We start from the raw sequence: 17,077 nt of genomic DNA, 5'->3' as shown, positions 1-17,077 counted from the left end.
GGAGGAGGGGGCTTATGGTGTGGAGCTCGAGGACCAGATATGATTACATTGAATGGCAGAGTATTAATTGCTGGATTGAGTGATCTACTCGTGCTCCTATCTTTTACATTTCTATACACTGAAACTTCCATGGTAACTTCACCAATGTAAATCAATTATTTTTCAACCCTAGAGCCACCTGGCATGATTAAAGTGTTAATTAGAATTAAGATAAAACCCAATTTGCGGTGCAAAGAAATTTGTTTAACATTCTGCTACTTCCTATTTCCTACTGTCTCCTATAGAGTTTTCACTCAGACTGCACTCAATAACATATGTCTCACTCTAATATATTCTTTTCACTCTAGTTGGCTTCTGTCCAATACTTTAGTCTTTGATTCTGTTAATATTGCATGGTTCGTGCGCCAGCCTTCAAATTGTTGTGTCTGGGCAGCCATTTCCCATGTGAGCCCAGACACACGGAGTGCTGGTGAAGTTCTGCACAATGCAGGCATCGCACCAGAGCTTGTTCCAAAGCTCAGCCACATCATGGGGCACAAACCCTGACTGTGATTTCCCTCCCAGAGCACCAGCACTAAATGTCACATCCTTACTGCACCCAGCGCTGGCCTGGACTCGACAGCAGTAACATCAAATCTGCATTCCTCTGATTGACATACAGTTATTAGCCAGGGAGCCTGCAGAGGGAGCTGAACTGTGTTCCTTCTGCATTTCTGCTAATGAGTTGGTCGCTCCCATCAGATAAGTGACTTGTTCCATTCAATTCTGTAGATGTGTTTTTAACTGCTGATATCTCATCTCTCGCAGGTTCTACTCTGATGATCCTGGTCAGTGTCTGGGTTTCTTCATACTATTATGGATGTGTGTGTTTAGATGATTGCTTTCTCAAAAGGTGGTAAAAACACCCAAAATGTTAGAGGTATTGGACAGTGCTGCTTCCTGTTAGAAAACGAGCAGACAAAGTTGGCCTGAACTCTGGTTGATATAAAGAGCCTCTACAATTAATGTTATCAAAATCAAATCGATTTTTCTGAAGAAGGATCTAGGCCCGAAACATCAGCCTTCCTGCACCCCTGATGCTGCTTGGCCTGCTGTGTTCATCCAGCTGTACACCTTGTTATCTCAGATTCTCCAGCATCTGCAGTTCCTACTATCTTAGTATTTTTGGAGTCCAGTCGCTGGTGTGGAACCACATTTACCAATTTACACATTACAAGTTCCCTCAAATAGCAACAAGACAATGAGCAGAGAACCTGTTTTGTGATGGTGCCAGATAGAGGAAAAAATACTGGTCATCGCTGAGGGACCTCTGATGCTCAGTTGATACACTTCTCACCCAAAGGGCAACCCTTCAGAGAGTACAGCACTCCCTCAGTATTGCACTGGGCGTGTCAGTCTGAATAACACGTTCGGGAAACCAGTATGTGACTTTAAACCACCACCTTTTAACACAAAGCACTAGCTGAGCCACGGCTGACAAAGATTACAGGCAGCCTGTGACAAACTTGCCCATTTGAGTCATGCAGAACTGCGAGTGAGCTATGAAGATATTTGGTGCTGATTGCAAAATAACCAGTAGTGTCCTGGGGGCTCACATAAAACACTTGGGACAGAGGTGGCTGTTGTACACTCACCGTGAGGATTAATTTTAGATCTCACAACAAGCTGTGGTTACAGAAAGAGGAACAGTAAATAAAAGTAGAACTGCAACAGAGATTAAAAAACCTGCTACAGAAGCCTGAGCATCTCAGAGATCAACCTTCCCTTCCTAGTACATAGAACTTAGACAAAAAAAATGATATTCAGCAAGGCTTTAAATTAATCTTTAATTATGCAGTAACAGCTTTGAGGCTTAAAAGCTTTGTGATTTTTGACAAGCCCATTTCAAACTGATGCCAAGTTATGTGATGGAAAGAGACCTTATTTAGTTATTTATTTATTCAGGTTATTCCTTTTGAAGGGTCTAAGATGGAGGTGTCACCCTCACCACTAGATGTAAAATGGCTGACTGAAGCTTTGATCCACAATAAACAGCTCATTGCTATAAAAAGGTTCTCAATGGTTGCTGAGTAACAGGTTGAATGATTTTAAAATATGCAGCTCAACAGATGGAGACAGGGTGTCAGATTGCTAGATGTGGACAGTATTTTTCCAAAGAGCTAATCAAATTGGTGTCCCTTGTGTGATCGAAGTTTGGTGTCACTGTCACAGATAAAGATGCCATTGGCATTCTACATGAACGTACCTTCAAAGCAAAGTTCTTAAACTTGAGGAGAATCATCCTTAAAATCCAGGATGCTTTTATGTGAAAAAACTGAGAGAACTCTTGGAGGTGATGTAACATATTAATATTTTCAAACGTACAATTGCTAGAAATTTCTTTCTTGTTTCTCCCGGTTGGCTGCAATAACTTTGCAGAAATCACATGAATAAAGCTTCTGCTGATTTTCCACCCAAATAATAAGGGCCAATTGGGAATAGCATAATTCCTGATATCTAAAATGAGCTATAGGAAAGACAGACCCTGGTTGTAACCAGTAAATCTAATTTCTACCAATGTGATTCACGTGGCTTAATATTTGGTCAGTCTTTCTGCTTTAATATATCATTATGTCTATAAATAAATTTGAATAGGTAACTTAGCCTGCATTTAGAAAGTTGGTATTGTTGGATTTTCATTCCCGCTAAGTCAATAGGCAAGCGTGGTGATCATGCCACATATTATTCATAATCAGTTGGGTCCTGTTATAGAGAGTCATAGAGATATACAGCATGGAAACAGACCCTTCGGTCCGACTCCATGCCAACCAAATATCCTATATAAATCTAATCCTATTTGCCAGCATTTGGCCCATTTCCCTCTAAACACTTACTATTCATTTACCCATCCAAATGCCTTTTAAACATGTAATCATACCAGCCTACACCAGTTCCTCTGGCAGTTCATTCCATACACACATCACCCTCTGCATGAAGAAGTTACCTCTTAGGTCTCTTTTATATCTTTCCCCTCTCACCTTAAACCTATGCCTTCTAGTTTTGGCATCCCCCCCACCCCAGGGAAAAGACTGACTATTCACCCTGTCGTTGCCCCTCATGATTTTATAAACCTCTGTAAGGTCACCCCTCAACCTCCGACAATCCAGGGAAAATAGCCCCAGCCTATTCACCCTCTCCATATAGCTCAAACCCGCCAACCCTGGCAACATCCTTGTAAATCTTTTCTGAACCCTTTCTGGTGTCACAACATCCTTCCTGTAGCAGCGAGACCAGAATTGCACACAATACTCCAAAAATGGCCTAACCGATGTCCTGTACAGCCGCAACATGACCTCCCAACTCCTATTCTCAGTGCACTGACCAATAAAGGCAAGCATAGAAAACACCTTCTTCACTAACCTATCTGTCTGCGTCTCCGCTTTCAAGGAAATATGAACCTGCACTCCAAGGTCTCTTTGTTCATGAACACTCCCCAAGACCTTACCATTAAGTGTATAAGTCCTGCCTTGATTTGCCTTTCCAAAATGCAGCCTCACAATTATCTAAATTAAACTCCATCTGCCACTCCTCAGCCCATTGGCCCATCTGATCAAGATCCTGTTGTACTCTGAGATAACCTTCTTCACTGTCCACTACACCTCCAATTTTGGTGTCATCTGCAAACTTACTAACCATGCCTCCTATTTCACATCCAAACCATTTATATAAATGACAAAAAGCAATGGACCGAACACTGATCCTCATGGCACACCACTGGTCACAGGACCCCAGTCTGCAAAGCAACTCTCAATCACCACCCTCTGTCTTCTACCTTTGAGCCAGCTCTGTATCCAAATGGCTAGTTCTCCCTCTTTTCATTGTGATCTAACCTTATTAACTTGTCTACCATGAGGAACCGTGTCGATGCCTTACTGAAGTCCATATAGATCAAATCCACTGCTCTGCCATCATCAATCCCCTTTGTTACTTCTTCAAAAAACTCAATCAAGTTAGTCAGACACGGTTTCCCACACACAGAGCCGTGTTGAATATCCCTAATCAGTCCTTGTCTTTCCAAATACATGTAAATCCTGTCCCTCAGGATTCCCTCCAACAACTTTCCCACCACTGATGTCAGACTCACCAGTCTATAGTTCCCTGGCTTTTCCTCACTACCTTTCTCGTGGGACCATGTTAACCAACCTCCAATCTTCCAGCACCTCACCTGTGGCTTTCGATGATAAATATCTCAGCAAGGGGCCCCAGCAATCACTTCCCTAGCTTCCCACAGAGTTCTAGGATACACCTGATCAGGTCCCAGGGATTTATCCACCTTTATGCATTAAGATGTCCAGCACCTCCTCCTGTGTAATATGAACATTTTTCAAGATGTCGTAATTTATTTCCCCATGTTCTGCATCTTCCATATCCTTCTCCACAGTAAGCACTGATGCAAACTACTCGTTTAGTATCTCCCACATCTCCTGCGGTTCCACACATAGGCAGCCTTGCTGATCCTTAATGGGCCCTACTCTCTCTCTAGTTACAGTTTTGTCCTTAATGTATTTGTAGAAACTCTTTGGATTCTCCTTAACCCTATTTGCCAAAGCTATTTCATGCCCTCTTTTTGCCCCTCCTGATTTCCCTCTTAGGTACACTCCTACTCCTTTATACCCTTCTCGGGATTTACTTGATCCCTGCTGTCTATACCTGACACATGCTTCCTTCTTTTTCTGGACCAAAACCTCAATTTCTCCAGTCATCTAGCCTTCCCTACACCTACCAGCCTTGCCCTTCACCCTAACAGGAACATACTGTCTCTGGACTCTCATTATCTCATTTTTGAAGGCTTCCCATTTTCTGGTCGTCCCTTTATCTGCAAACATCTGCACCCAATCAACATTTGAAAGTACTTGCCTTACAGTGACAAAATTGAGAACTTCCAATTTAGAACTTTAACTTTTAGATCCGGTCTATCCTTTTCCATCACTATTTTAAAACAAATAGAATTATGGTCACTGGCCCCAAAGTGCTCCCCCACTGACACCTCAGTCACCTGCCCTGCCTTATTTCCCAACAGTAGGTCAAGTTCTGCACCTTCTCTCGTAGGTACATCCGCATACTGAATCAGAAAGATTTTTTTGTACACACTTAACAAATTCTCCTCCATCCAAACCCTTCACACTATGGCAGTCCCAGTCTATGTTTGAAAAATTAAAATCCCCTGCCATACCCACCCTATTTTTCTTACAGATAACTGAGACCTCCTTACAAATTTGTTTCTCAATTTCCCGCTGACTATTGCGGGTCTACAGTACAGTCCCAATAAGGCAATCATCACTTTCTTATTTCTCAGTTCCACCCAAATAACTTCCCTGTACATATTTTCCAGGAATATCCTCTCTAAGCACAGCATTAATGTTATCCCTAATCAAAAACACCACTCCCCCTCCTCTCTTGCTGCCCTTTCTATCCTTCCTGTAGCATCTGTACCCTGAAGCATTAAGCTGCCAGTCCTGCCCTATCTCTGAGCCACATCTCTGTAATTGCTATGATATCCCAGTCCCATGTTCCCAACCATAGCCTGAGTTCATTGGCCTTACCTGTTAGGCTTCTTGCATTGAAATAAATGCAGTTTAATTTATCAGTCCTACTTCATTCTCTGCTTTGTTCCTGCCTGCCTTACTCTTTTTCCAAAATGTATCAGTCTCAGATGGCTCTTTTCCCTCACTACCTCCCTGGGTCCCAACCACCACCCCGCTCCCCGCTTCCCCCCCCACCTTGCTAGTTTAAATCTTCCAAGCAGCTCTAGCAAATCCTGCTGCCATTATCGTAGCCCCCTTCCTATTCAGGTGCAATCTGTCCTTCTTATATAGGTCACTTCTAACCCAATCTGCATTACCCATAGGACTAAGGCAATGAATAAACTAATGGACTCAAGTGTCACCAAAGTGACTGCATATACAAAAAGGTGTTGAAGAAAAGCTTGACCTATAACTCTGTCTATTTTCACTATCTAGTAAAAAAAAAGGTCGTTTTAAATTTAATTCACTCAGTATTAAAGCAATGCCATCAGTCACCAGTTTTACATCTTGCCTGATGTTACTCCACATTGACTTCAATGGAAGTTGAAGTCAGGCGATATGTATAACCAGCATTTTACTCATATATCCTGACAGGCATCAGGTTGAAATGACCACCAAGTATGACAGTATGTATGCGATCGGGTTAAATTTTGCTGCAATTGTGTGGGCTTATATGTAGATTATCAAGATAACTGGTGGTGACAGTCTACTGCTTGAAGTCAAGTGGATAGCTATTTGTAGACGAACCACACTAATTCAAGATTTACCCCACTAACATCATAGGGTGGGACTGGTGGCAAGAAAGCTGAGCAAAAGCTGCTTGGGTGAGAATTGTAGGGAGAAGTCGGTGTTGGGATGATGTTTTAGCTCCTCTGGAGTTCTATTCTTGCAGGTCCATACACCCTTAGGGCAGCTCAGGTTGAGCAATGATGCTATTCATGGTGGAATAGCCCATAGTCTCTCCAGGGGCTGCTAAAGGGTACAAGGAAGGCACTCTGATCAAAGAGTATTTTGGACAGCCAATTAGTGTCTACCATGCATGGGGCTAGTGGTCAGAGGTAATTGGGGGTCTTTTGGAGGCCACATGGCTAAGATTGGCAGTGCCTGGCACTAGAAGCTCAGAAATGGGATCACTGTGTGAGGAAGACTAGGTAACACAAACACACCCAGTAGGCAGACCACCAATATTCCAGAACACCACTGGTGACAGAGCAGTCACCCTGGCTCTCTGATGGAAGTGGGGAAGAGGCAGCGCTGTCTCAGGGCAGAGTGAGGTACAGTGTAGGAAGCAGAGCAGACTGTGATAGATGGGCAGTGCAATGCTCTTCAGTAGTAACCCAGTGCTGCTTGCAAGTCACACTCCTATCACAGATCTTCCCTACATGTACTGCAGGAAGGAGTTTCCAAAGTCTTGGCTCTACCGAACTGCAGATATGCTCCATATAGGAGCAAATTATCGCAGATGTTGGAATCTGCACTGGAAGCAACAAATACTGGAGATCACAATGGGTCAGACAACATCCATGGACAGGGAGCAAGCTAACGTTGAGTCTAGGATGACTCATCATCAGAGCAAGACACCTGGACTCAAAACGTTAGCTTGTTCTCGCTCCCTGGTTGCTGTCTGACCCATTGTGATCTCCAGTATTTGTTGTTTTCAGTGCAGATATACTCCAGCCTTGCGTCAGTGGGAGGAGATAGCAGGATGGTCCATTCTGTATAGGAGTAGTGGGAATTTTGCTTGTCTGGGCTTCTTGCTTTGAAACCGCCTAAAGACAGGTCTCTTGCCAGTTTCAGAATTAGCTTTCAATCTCAAACTTACCCCAGGTATCTACTCTTCTATACATAAACAATTCAAGCCTTTTGATTAGATTCCAACTGAACTTCCTCTCAGCTACCCATTAGTCTATGTATGAACTGTAAATTATATACAGTTGTCTTAATTGTATGCGGGTAGAGTGCATTCATTGTGGCTCACTTGAGCACATATAAAGCAACAGTCTCTAAAAATGTAGACTGGCTGTGTTGGGAGGTGTGTGGTAAGGTTTCAGTCTGTAAATAAGCACACGACTGAGTAAACGTTGGCCACTGTACTAACCTTCACAAACTGGAGCTCTGGATTAGAACGCAAACCACATGAACCATACTACAGTCAGACCCCTTGAGGGTTTATTTGGCTGTCAATGAACAATACAATCATAGGAACTACGAAACAGACCGTAGGCAGTTTGTAAGAAATCTGGGACATATTTTCAAGTAAGTTGAATGACCACAAATTTAATTGAAGAATGAAAGAAACAAGAAACATACTTAGAAAGAATAACTGCAGGGTTTTGTTTCATTGTAAATGGATTTGCACTAAAGGGTTAAATCCACTGGGTGAATTATTCAGCTGCAGACTACGTCATCCTTACTGAATACAGAGCCACCTCTTCCTCTTTTACAGAAGCTTTTGCAGAGCAGCTTAGCCTTGAGTTCTTGGTAACTTCTGCAAAAAGGCTGAAGCAGAAAGCAGTTCCGAGTGAAGTCTAGCTGAGGGTGCAAGCTCTGATGTACAAGTTAAGAAGCCTTACTGTCCGTGCTCCACCTTGCTTGTTAAAGTCAAGCAAGGAAATGGAAAAAGTGCATCAATGGTCACACATGTCCAGTGACCGAGCAATGTAAATTCATCACTGCCATAAACCCAGACTTAAATGTTACAACAGAGTGCTTCTGCAGTTACATTCAGATCAATACTCAGGGGCTATATTGAGGGGCTAATATTGCTAGCCAGCTCTCCTTTCGGGTACATTGGCATTAAAATCTTCCACTAAATATTCACAACAGCGTTTAAAGATATAGCGCCTTCAAGATCAGGAAAGGTCAGAAATTGTGACTTGTAATCAAAAGGTCCTCCTGGTATAAATCTACACTGCAGGGTTACACGGCTCCAAGGCCTGCAGACTCAGCTGGGACCTGCACACCCCAAGGCTTTCAGTGCAATTTCCAGGGTGGCCTTGTGGAAGGATAGACCAGCAACTCCAAAAAGGGTAAAGCCAAAGAAATGTGGATGCTCGGAATCAGAAACAGAAATTGCTGGAGAAACTCAGCAGGTCTGGCAGCATCTGTGGAGAGAAAACGGAGTTAACGTTTCAGATCCAGTGACCCTTCTTCAGCTCCAAAGCCATTGATATATGGAGGAGTAGGGACTCAGGAGCAAGAGAGTTTCCCAAGACAGAAGCTCCCACTCATTAGGCTCTCAGTTTGCAGCATCTGTGAGATGGAAAAAGATGAAAGATGGGGACGCGTCTAAGTCCCAGCTTAGGTCAAATGTCTTGGCCCTGACTTAGTGCGAGAGTGGGGCCCAATCATTATCTCTCTAAGCAGCCCCTTCACAGAGTGAGATAACAAGGTGTAGAGCTGGATGAACACAGCAAGCCAAACAGCATCAGAGGAGCAGGAAAGCTGACATTTCGGGTCTAGACCCTTCTTCAGAAATGGGGGAGGGGAAGGGGATTCTGAAATAAATAGGGAGAGAAGGGGAGGCAGATAGAAGATGGATAAAGGAGAAGATAGGTGGAGAGGAGACAGACAGGTCAAAGAGGCGGGGGTGGAGCCAGTGAAGGTGAATGTAGGTGGGGAGTTAGGGAGGGGATAGGTCAGTTCAGGGAGGATGGACAGGTCAAGGGGGCGGGATGAGGCTAGTAGGTAGGAGATGGGGGTGGGGCTTGAGGTGGGAGGAATGGTTACGGAGGCGGGGACGAGCTGGGCTGGTTTTGGGATGCGGTGGGGGGAGGGGAGATTTTGAAGCTTGTGAAGTCCACATTGATACCCTTGGGCTGCAGGGTTCCCAAGCGGAATATGAGATGCTGTTCCTGCAGCTTTTGGGTGGCATCGTTGTGGCACTGCAGGAGGCCCAGGATGGACATGTCATCCAAGGAGTGGGAGGGGGAGTTGAAATGGTTCGCGACTGGGAGGTGCAGTTGTTTGTTGCGAACCGAGCATAGGTGTTCTGCAAAGCGGTCCCCAAGCCTCCGCTTGGTTTCCCCGATGTAGAGGAGGCCACAACGGGAACAGCGGATACAGTATACCACATTAGCAGATGTGCAGGTGAACATCTATTTGATGTGGAAGGTCTTCTTAGGGCCTGGGATGGGGGTGAGAGGGGAGGTGTAGGGGCATGTGTAGCACTTCCTGCGGTTGCAGGGAAAAATGCCAGGTGTGGTGGGGCTGGAGGGGAGTGTGGAGCGGACGAGGGAGTCACGGAGAGAGTGGTCCCTCCGGAAAGCAGATAAGGGTGGGGAGGGAAAAATGTCTTTGGTAGTGGGGTCAGATTGCAGATGGCGGAAGTGTCGGAGGATGATGCGTTGGATCCGGAGGTTGGTGGGGTGGTACATGAGGACGAGGGGGATTCTGTTTTGGTTGTTATTGCGGGGAGGGGGTGTGAGGGATGAGTTGTGGAAAATGCGAGAGACACGGTCGAGGGCGTTTTTGACCACTGAGGGGGGGATGTTGCGGTCCTTGAAAAACGAGGACATCTGGAATGTCTGGGAGTGGAATGCCTCATTTTGGGAGCAGATGCGGCGGAGGCGAAGGAATTGGGAATAGGGGATGGCCTTTTTGCAGGAAGGTGGGTGAGAGGTGGTGTATTCTAGGTAGCTGTGGGAGTCGGTAGGCTTGAAATGGATATCGGTTTCCAGGTGGATGCCAGAGATGGAGACAGAGAGGTCCAGGAAGGAGAGAGAGGTATCAGAGATGGTCCAGGTGAACTTAAGGTTGGGGTGGAAGGTGTTAGTGAATTGGATGAACTGTTCGAGCTCCTCGTGGGAGCACGAGGCGGCGTCGATAGTCATCAATGTAACGGAGGAAGAGGTGGGGGATAGGGCCAGTGTAGCTTTGGAAGAGGGATTGTTCCACATATCCTACAAAGAGACAGGCATAGCTTGGGCCCATGCGGGTACCCATGGCCACCCCCTTTGTCTGTAGGAAGTGGGGGGAATTGAAGGAGAAGTTGTTAAGCAGAGGCTTGGGGACCGCTTTGTGGAACACCTACGCTCGGTTCGCAACAAACAACTGCACCTCCCAATCGCGAACCATTTCAACTCCCCCTCCCACTCCTTGGATGACATGTCTGTCCACCCGAAAGCTGCAGGAACAGCATCTCATATTTCGCATGGGAACCCTGCAGCCCAATGGTATCAACGTGGACTTCACAAGCTTCAAAATCTCCCCTCCCCCGACCGCATCCCAAAACCAGCCCAGCTCATCCCCGCCTCCCTAACCATTCCTCCCACCTCAAGCCCCACCCCCATCTCCTACCTACTAGCCTCATCCCGCCCCCTTGACCTGTCCATCCTCCCTGAACTGACCTATCCCCTCCCTAACTCCCCACCTACATTCACCTTCACTGGCTCCACCCCCGCCTCTTTGACCTGTCTGTCTCCTCTCCACCTATCTTCTCCTTTATCCATCTTCTATCTGCCTCCCCTTCTCTCCTTATTTATTTCAGAATCCCCTTCCCCTCCTGCATTTCTGAAGAAGGGCCTAGGCCCGAAACGTCAGCTTTCCGGCTTCTCTGATGCTGCTTGGCCTGCTGTGTTCATCCAACTCTACACCTTGTTATCTCAGATTCTCCAGCATTGGCAGTTCCTACTATCTCTCCTTCACAGAGTGATACTGATTGTAACTTGCTGCTGTCTGGAGCAGAGAATCGCTCTTTTCTTCCGTTTGATGATGACAGTTTAGGGAAACGGGCAATGCACGCCTGCAGTGTCCTACAAAGCACAACAATACAGTACAGATAAAAGTTCAAAATGAAACTGTAGATTGAGAAAAGGAGAGTGAATTGAAGTGCATGCAAAAAATGTTCAGATACCTAACAGAAAAGGACAGGGGTAGATCAAGTTAAGGAGATAGATTTCAAGGTTAGAGTGGAGAAGAGCAAAGGCCTTAAGTAGCAAACTGGGATTTGGGGTTTCACACTTTTAACACATTCGGAAGTGATGTTAAAATTGTACAAGACACTGGTTTATATTTATATTCATTTACATTGTAAACAGTTCTAACCACCACATTACAGGAAGGGTAAAAGTGCCAGCAGATGCAATACAATTATAACAGGAATGGGAGGCTTATAAACATGAAGAAAGGTCACAGAAATCAGGGCATTTTCATTGCAGTCAACTACAAGGACTTTCAGAAGACAAGTACTAAAAGGGAGACCTTAGATTGATTATTTTTACGCACACAGTTGTTAGTTTATAAACGATACTTTTCATGAATGGGCATGAGGCAGATGCTACGGTCTGATTGACTGGGAATTGGATATATCTTTTGAAAAGGTTGAATATACAAGGAAAGAGGGAAAGCAGAGAGAACTGGGATTAGATTAGACAATTTCAGTCAAAGATCCAGCACAGGTAAAATGGGCTGGAATAAGTAAAAATAAAGTATTTGGAACAAAATAAACAAATTAACAGCACAAATACAGGCTTATGGGTATGATCATACAGTTGTACAGAGACATGGATACAATGAGATTAAGATTGGGAACTAAATATTCAGAGGTATGTGAATTTTTGAAATGAAGAAAAGGGTGATGGGGATATGGGATGGAGTGAGAACAATAGCAAGAAGTGGGCAGCACGGTGGCTCAGTGGTTAGCACTGCTGCCTCACAGTGCCAGGGACCTGGGCTCAATTCCACCCTTGGACAACTGTCTCTGTAGAGTTTGCACATTCTCACTGTGTCTGTGTGGGTTTCCTCCAGGTACTCTGGTTTCCTCCCACAGTCCAAAGATGTGCAGGTTGGGTGGACTGGCAAAGAGAAGTGCAGGGATAGGGTAGGTGGGATGCTCCTTGGAGGATCGGTATGGGCTAAATAGCCCCAAGTTATAGGGATTTGATGATTCTATGAAATGATTATAGATTGGAAGAATTGACATAGGTGGGGGGGGAAGAATTTTTTTTTAAAAAAAAGGAAAGATGACATTCATAGACATAGTCCATAGGGCCCCTGAAAGCAGCTTTATGATGGGACAGGGAATACATCAGGAGATAATGAGGTCATGTTAAAAAGGCAGTATGTTAACCATGAGTGATTTTTATCTTCACGCAAATTGGGATGGTCAGATTGGTAGAGGCAGACATGAGGAAGAATTCACAGACTGCATTTGGGACAATTTCCTCAAACAATATGTTGTGTACCAACCAGGGATCAGGTTAGTTTGGGTCTAGTGATGTGTAATGAGGCAGGTTTAATAAATGATGTCAGAGTAAAAGGTCCTCTCAGAAACAGTAATAATAACAACATGATAGAATTTCGCATTCAGCTTGAGAGGGAGGAACTAGGTTCAGAAACAATTGTGCTAAGTTTAAATAAGGACAATTAACAAGGGACAAGGGCAGGACTAGCTGGAGTGGGAAAGGAGTTTAGCAAAAAGATGTTGAGGACAAATGGCAGACAATGAACAAAGTGGCTCAGAGCAAAAGATGTATCCCAGTGAGAAAGGTGGATTCTAGGAATGGGATTAGTTACCGATAGCTAACTAGGGAAGAAAAAGAATGCATTAAGTTGAAAGAAAACTCATACAATGTGGTAAAGATTAGTGGTAAATCAGAGCATTGGGAAAGTTTTAAAAACCAACAAAAGACAATCAAAAAATTGTAAATAAGGAGATAAACTTTGTGGGTGAACTTGCAAGTAAGGGAAGAATTCTCTCGGGGTAGTGAATCTGTGGAATGTTTTTGCCACATAGGGCTCCAGAGGCAGAGCCACTAAGGATGTTCAAGGCAGGCTTTAATCAGTAAGGGAATCAAGGATTATGGGGAAAAGACAGGAAAATGGAGTTAAAGATTATCAGATTGGCCACGATTTCATGGAATGGTGCAGCAGGCTCAATGAGCTGAATGCCCTACTTCTGCTCCTTCACCTTATTGTCATAAATAATCCTCAGGTTTTACTTGTTGAGAATCAAATGTATTATTGAGTATTGAGAGCTCACTTGGTGCTGTCAGATATCCCCATTCATATACACGTCCCAATCTGGTGAAGCAGAGCACGTGATAACTCAGAGAGCACTCAATAGGAACCTCTACCATGTAGTTTCACTGAAGTAGCAGCAAAGCTAATCATGAATGAAGAAACAGCTAGAATGAGTCTTCCAGCAGGTTAGTTAAAGACTGTGACAAGAACCAGGAGCAATTTCCTTCACAGCTCAGAGCATACTGCCCAGCCAAATTCATACCAGAATCCTCCTTCATCCCAATTCATGGTCCACATTTCAATCACCTTCTCCTATCCCAAAGAGAATGACAAAACTAAAAATAGGAGCGGAATTATGTCTACCAGGTCTGTTTCAATTTAAGATTGCATTGGCTTTTGTTTCCCTTGTTGCAATGTCATAGTCAATTGAATTGTTGATTATAATTAAGTTGAGCAACTTTTCATTTCCAACAAAATTACTTCATGATTTTGCTTATGCTTCTCTTTGTACATTCACCTATTGGAATTGAATGGATAATGTTTACATATCACAGAAGCTGCCGGAACAGCTGAGCATTTCCAGCAACTTCTGTTGTTGTTCCTGATTTACAGCATCCGCAGTTCTTTCGGTTTTTATAATGTTTACATATCAATTTGCTATGTCAACCATCACATTGCAATTGCAGGCTCCAGCCATTAAGTGGCACTGTGGAGTGAGTTTCTGAATTCTCATTCCCAATTCCATTGACATCATCAACACAGATGAAAAATATTTTCAACTTGCCATGAGCCGTGCTACTGACAATTCAAAGGCATCTGAATCTGGTTCAATTACAGCCAACTCTCACCTCTTGAATCAGAAAGTTGTGAATTCAGGACACAAAATCCAGGCTGACACTCCAATACAGTACTGAGGGAGTGCTGCATTGTTGAAAACACTACATTACAGCTGAGACATTAAACTAAAGCATTATCTGCCCTCTTAGCTAGATATAAAATGTGCCACAGCACTATTTCAAAAAGGAACTTTCCCTGGTGCACAAGTAAATATTTATCTCTCAAATCAACATCTTTAAACATCAGTCAGTCACTATTTTATTGCTGTTTGAGAGAATGAGGTGTATAAATTCACTACCTTGTTTTCTACACTGAGAGAGGGACTGTAGTTAATTAGGTGCAAAGCCCATTGGGACATCTTGACACCTTGTTTGAAAGGTGCTAAATGAATGTAAGTTGGAGGTGCAGTGGACAGCGAAGGTTACCTCAGAGTACAACAGGACATTGATCAGATGGGCCAAAGGGCCAAGGAGTGGCTGATGGAGTTTAATTTAGATAAATGTGAGGCGCTGCATTTTCGAAAGGCAAATCAGGGCTGGACTTAGACACTTAATGCTAAGGTCCTGGGGAGTGTTACTGAACAAAGAGACCTTGGAGTGCAGGTTCATAATTCCTTGAAAGTGGAGTCAAAGGTAAACAGGATAGTGAAGAAGGCAATTGGTCAATGCATTGAATATAGGAACTGAAGGTCATAATTGTGGTTGTGCAGGACATTGATTAGGCCACTTTTGGAATACTGCATACAATTCTGGTCTGCCTTCCATAGGAAGGACGTTGTGAAACTTGAAAGGGTTCAGAAAAGATTTACAAGGATAATGCCAGGCTTGGAGGGTTTGAGCTATAGGGAGAGGCTGAATAGGCTGGGACTATTTTCCCTGGAGTGTCAGAGGCTGAGGGGTGACCTTATTAGAGGTTTATAAAATCATGAGGGGCATGGATAGCATAAATAGCCAAGGTCTTTTCCCTGAGGTGGGGGAGTCCAAAACTAGAGGGCATAGGTTTAAGGTGAGAGGGAAAAGATTTAAAAGGGTCCTAAGGGGCAACGTTTTCATGCAGAGGGTGGTACGTGTATGGAATGAGCTGCCAGAGGAAGTGGTGGAGGCCGGTTTAATTACAACATTTAAAGGGCATTTGGATGGTTATATGAATCGGAAGGGTTTAGAGGGATATGGGCTAAATGCTGGCAAATGGGAGTAGATTTATTTAGGATATCTGGTTGACATGGACAAGTTGGAACCGAAGGGGCTGTTTCCGTGATGTACTTCTCTATGATTCTAAGTGTGTTTTTTTCATTTTTACAAGTGTATGCTGCTGATGCAGAGCTTTGGGAGTCAGGAGCACATTTCAAGAGTTAAATACCACATGATAAAATTTACAGTGTTTACAGTGCTGTTGCCCTTCCTGCAATAAACTCACTGACATCTGACTCTGGGGAGCTAGTCACTTTCTAGTATCTCATCCATGTGATCATTTATTGAATGTGTTGACAGGACTTGTATATAGATAATACACACATTACAAGTATGTATGCAACTAATAGGGCTACATCATAAACAGGGACTAAAAATTATCACTGTCCTCCAACTCAATCCCCAATTCAGGGGAGTCTTGTAAACCTTCCCTCTCATGTGTTCATCTGCCCATGGATCCTAAAGTAAACACTTAATGCATGGAATAAGACCTAAAATAGCTCACTCAGCTGACTCCCTCCAGAAGCTGTACATAGCTTTCCATGTCAAAGTTTCCATCCAACCTTTCGAAGGACTCACACAAGCTTAGAGAAACAACCAAGAAAAAGATGGGAAATAAAATAAATACAAACGCTGGAAATGCTCAGCAGATCAGCCCGTGGAGAAAGAAACAGAGTTCAATGAGTAGAATGTGTTTCTTCAATATGGATCCTCTCAGGCCTGAAGAAGTCATACACAATTCAAAACGGGAACTTTATTTTACTCATCATTGATGTTGCCAGACCCACAGTGTTTCCAGCACTTTGTTTTCATTTTGAATTTACAGGAACTGCACTGTTTTGTTTTTTCAAAATTGCCAAAGCCTCCCCTCAAACCGTTAGCCACAGAAAGCACCAGGGCATTGATTCAATATCATAGCCCCGCATTCCCAATTTAGAAGCCCTACTCCAGAGATGGCACATCCCCAATTCTAGCAATTAGGAAGAGTTCTTAGAGTTTACATCACTCGATACATCTTTTAAAAATGCCAGATGGCTCTAACCGATGAACAAAATCGTTCAATCACCAGGCATGGGCATTGCTGGCTGGGCCAGCATTTACTGCCCATCCCTAATTGCCCATGAGAAGGTGGTGGTGAACCCACCTTCTTGAGCCACTGCAGTCTGTGTTGTGTGGATACGCCTACAGTGCTATTAGGGAAGAGAGTTCTGGGATTTTGACCCAGTGGCATCAAGGGAACAGTGATAAATTTCCAAGTCTGATCATGAGTGACTTGGAACGTAATTTTCAAGTGGTGGGGTTCTCTCTTGCCCTTGTTCTGCTAAATAATTATGACCAATTCTGCTCTTAACTAGATTGTTATTAACTGAGTCAGTAAATATTTGTTTCAGAGATAGCAGGAACTGCAGATGCTGGAGAATCTGAGATAACAAGGTGTAGAGCTGGATGAACACAGCAGGCCAAGCAGCATCAGAGAAGCAGGAAGGCTGACGTTTCGGGCCTAGACCCTTCTGATGAAGGGTC

At 43.9% G+C, this 17,077-nt stretch overlaps 1 protein-coding gene across 1 annotated transcript in view; it reads right to left on the bottom strand.

The window, feature by feature from the left end:
* The window catches only part of inpp5d (inositol polyphosphate-5-phosphatase D), an 89,966-nt gene that overhangs the window by 59,179 nt on the left and 13,710 nt on the right, over positions 1-17,077 (bottom strand). The window lies entirely within an intron of this gene.

Source organism: Rhincodon typus, chromosome 13 (assembly GCF_021869965.1).
Source record: "Rhincodon typus isolate 14 chromosome 13, sRhiTyp1.1, whole genome shotgun sequence".
NCBI lineage: Eukaryota > Metazoa > Chordata > Chondrichthyes > Orectolobiformes > Rhincodontidae > Rhincodon > Rhincodon typus.
Note: the sequence above shows the minus strand (reverse complement) of the source record. Positions and strands in the feature narration are given on the sequence as shown.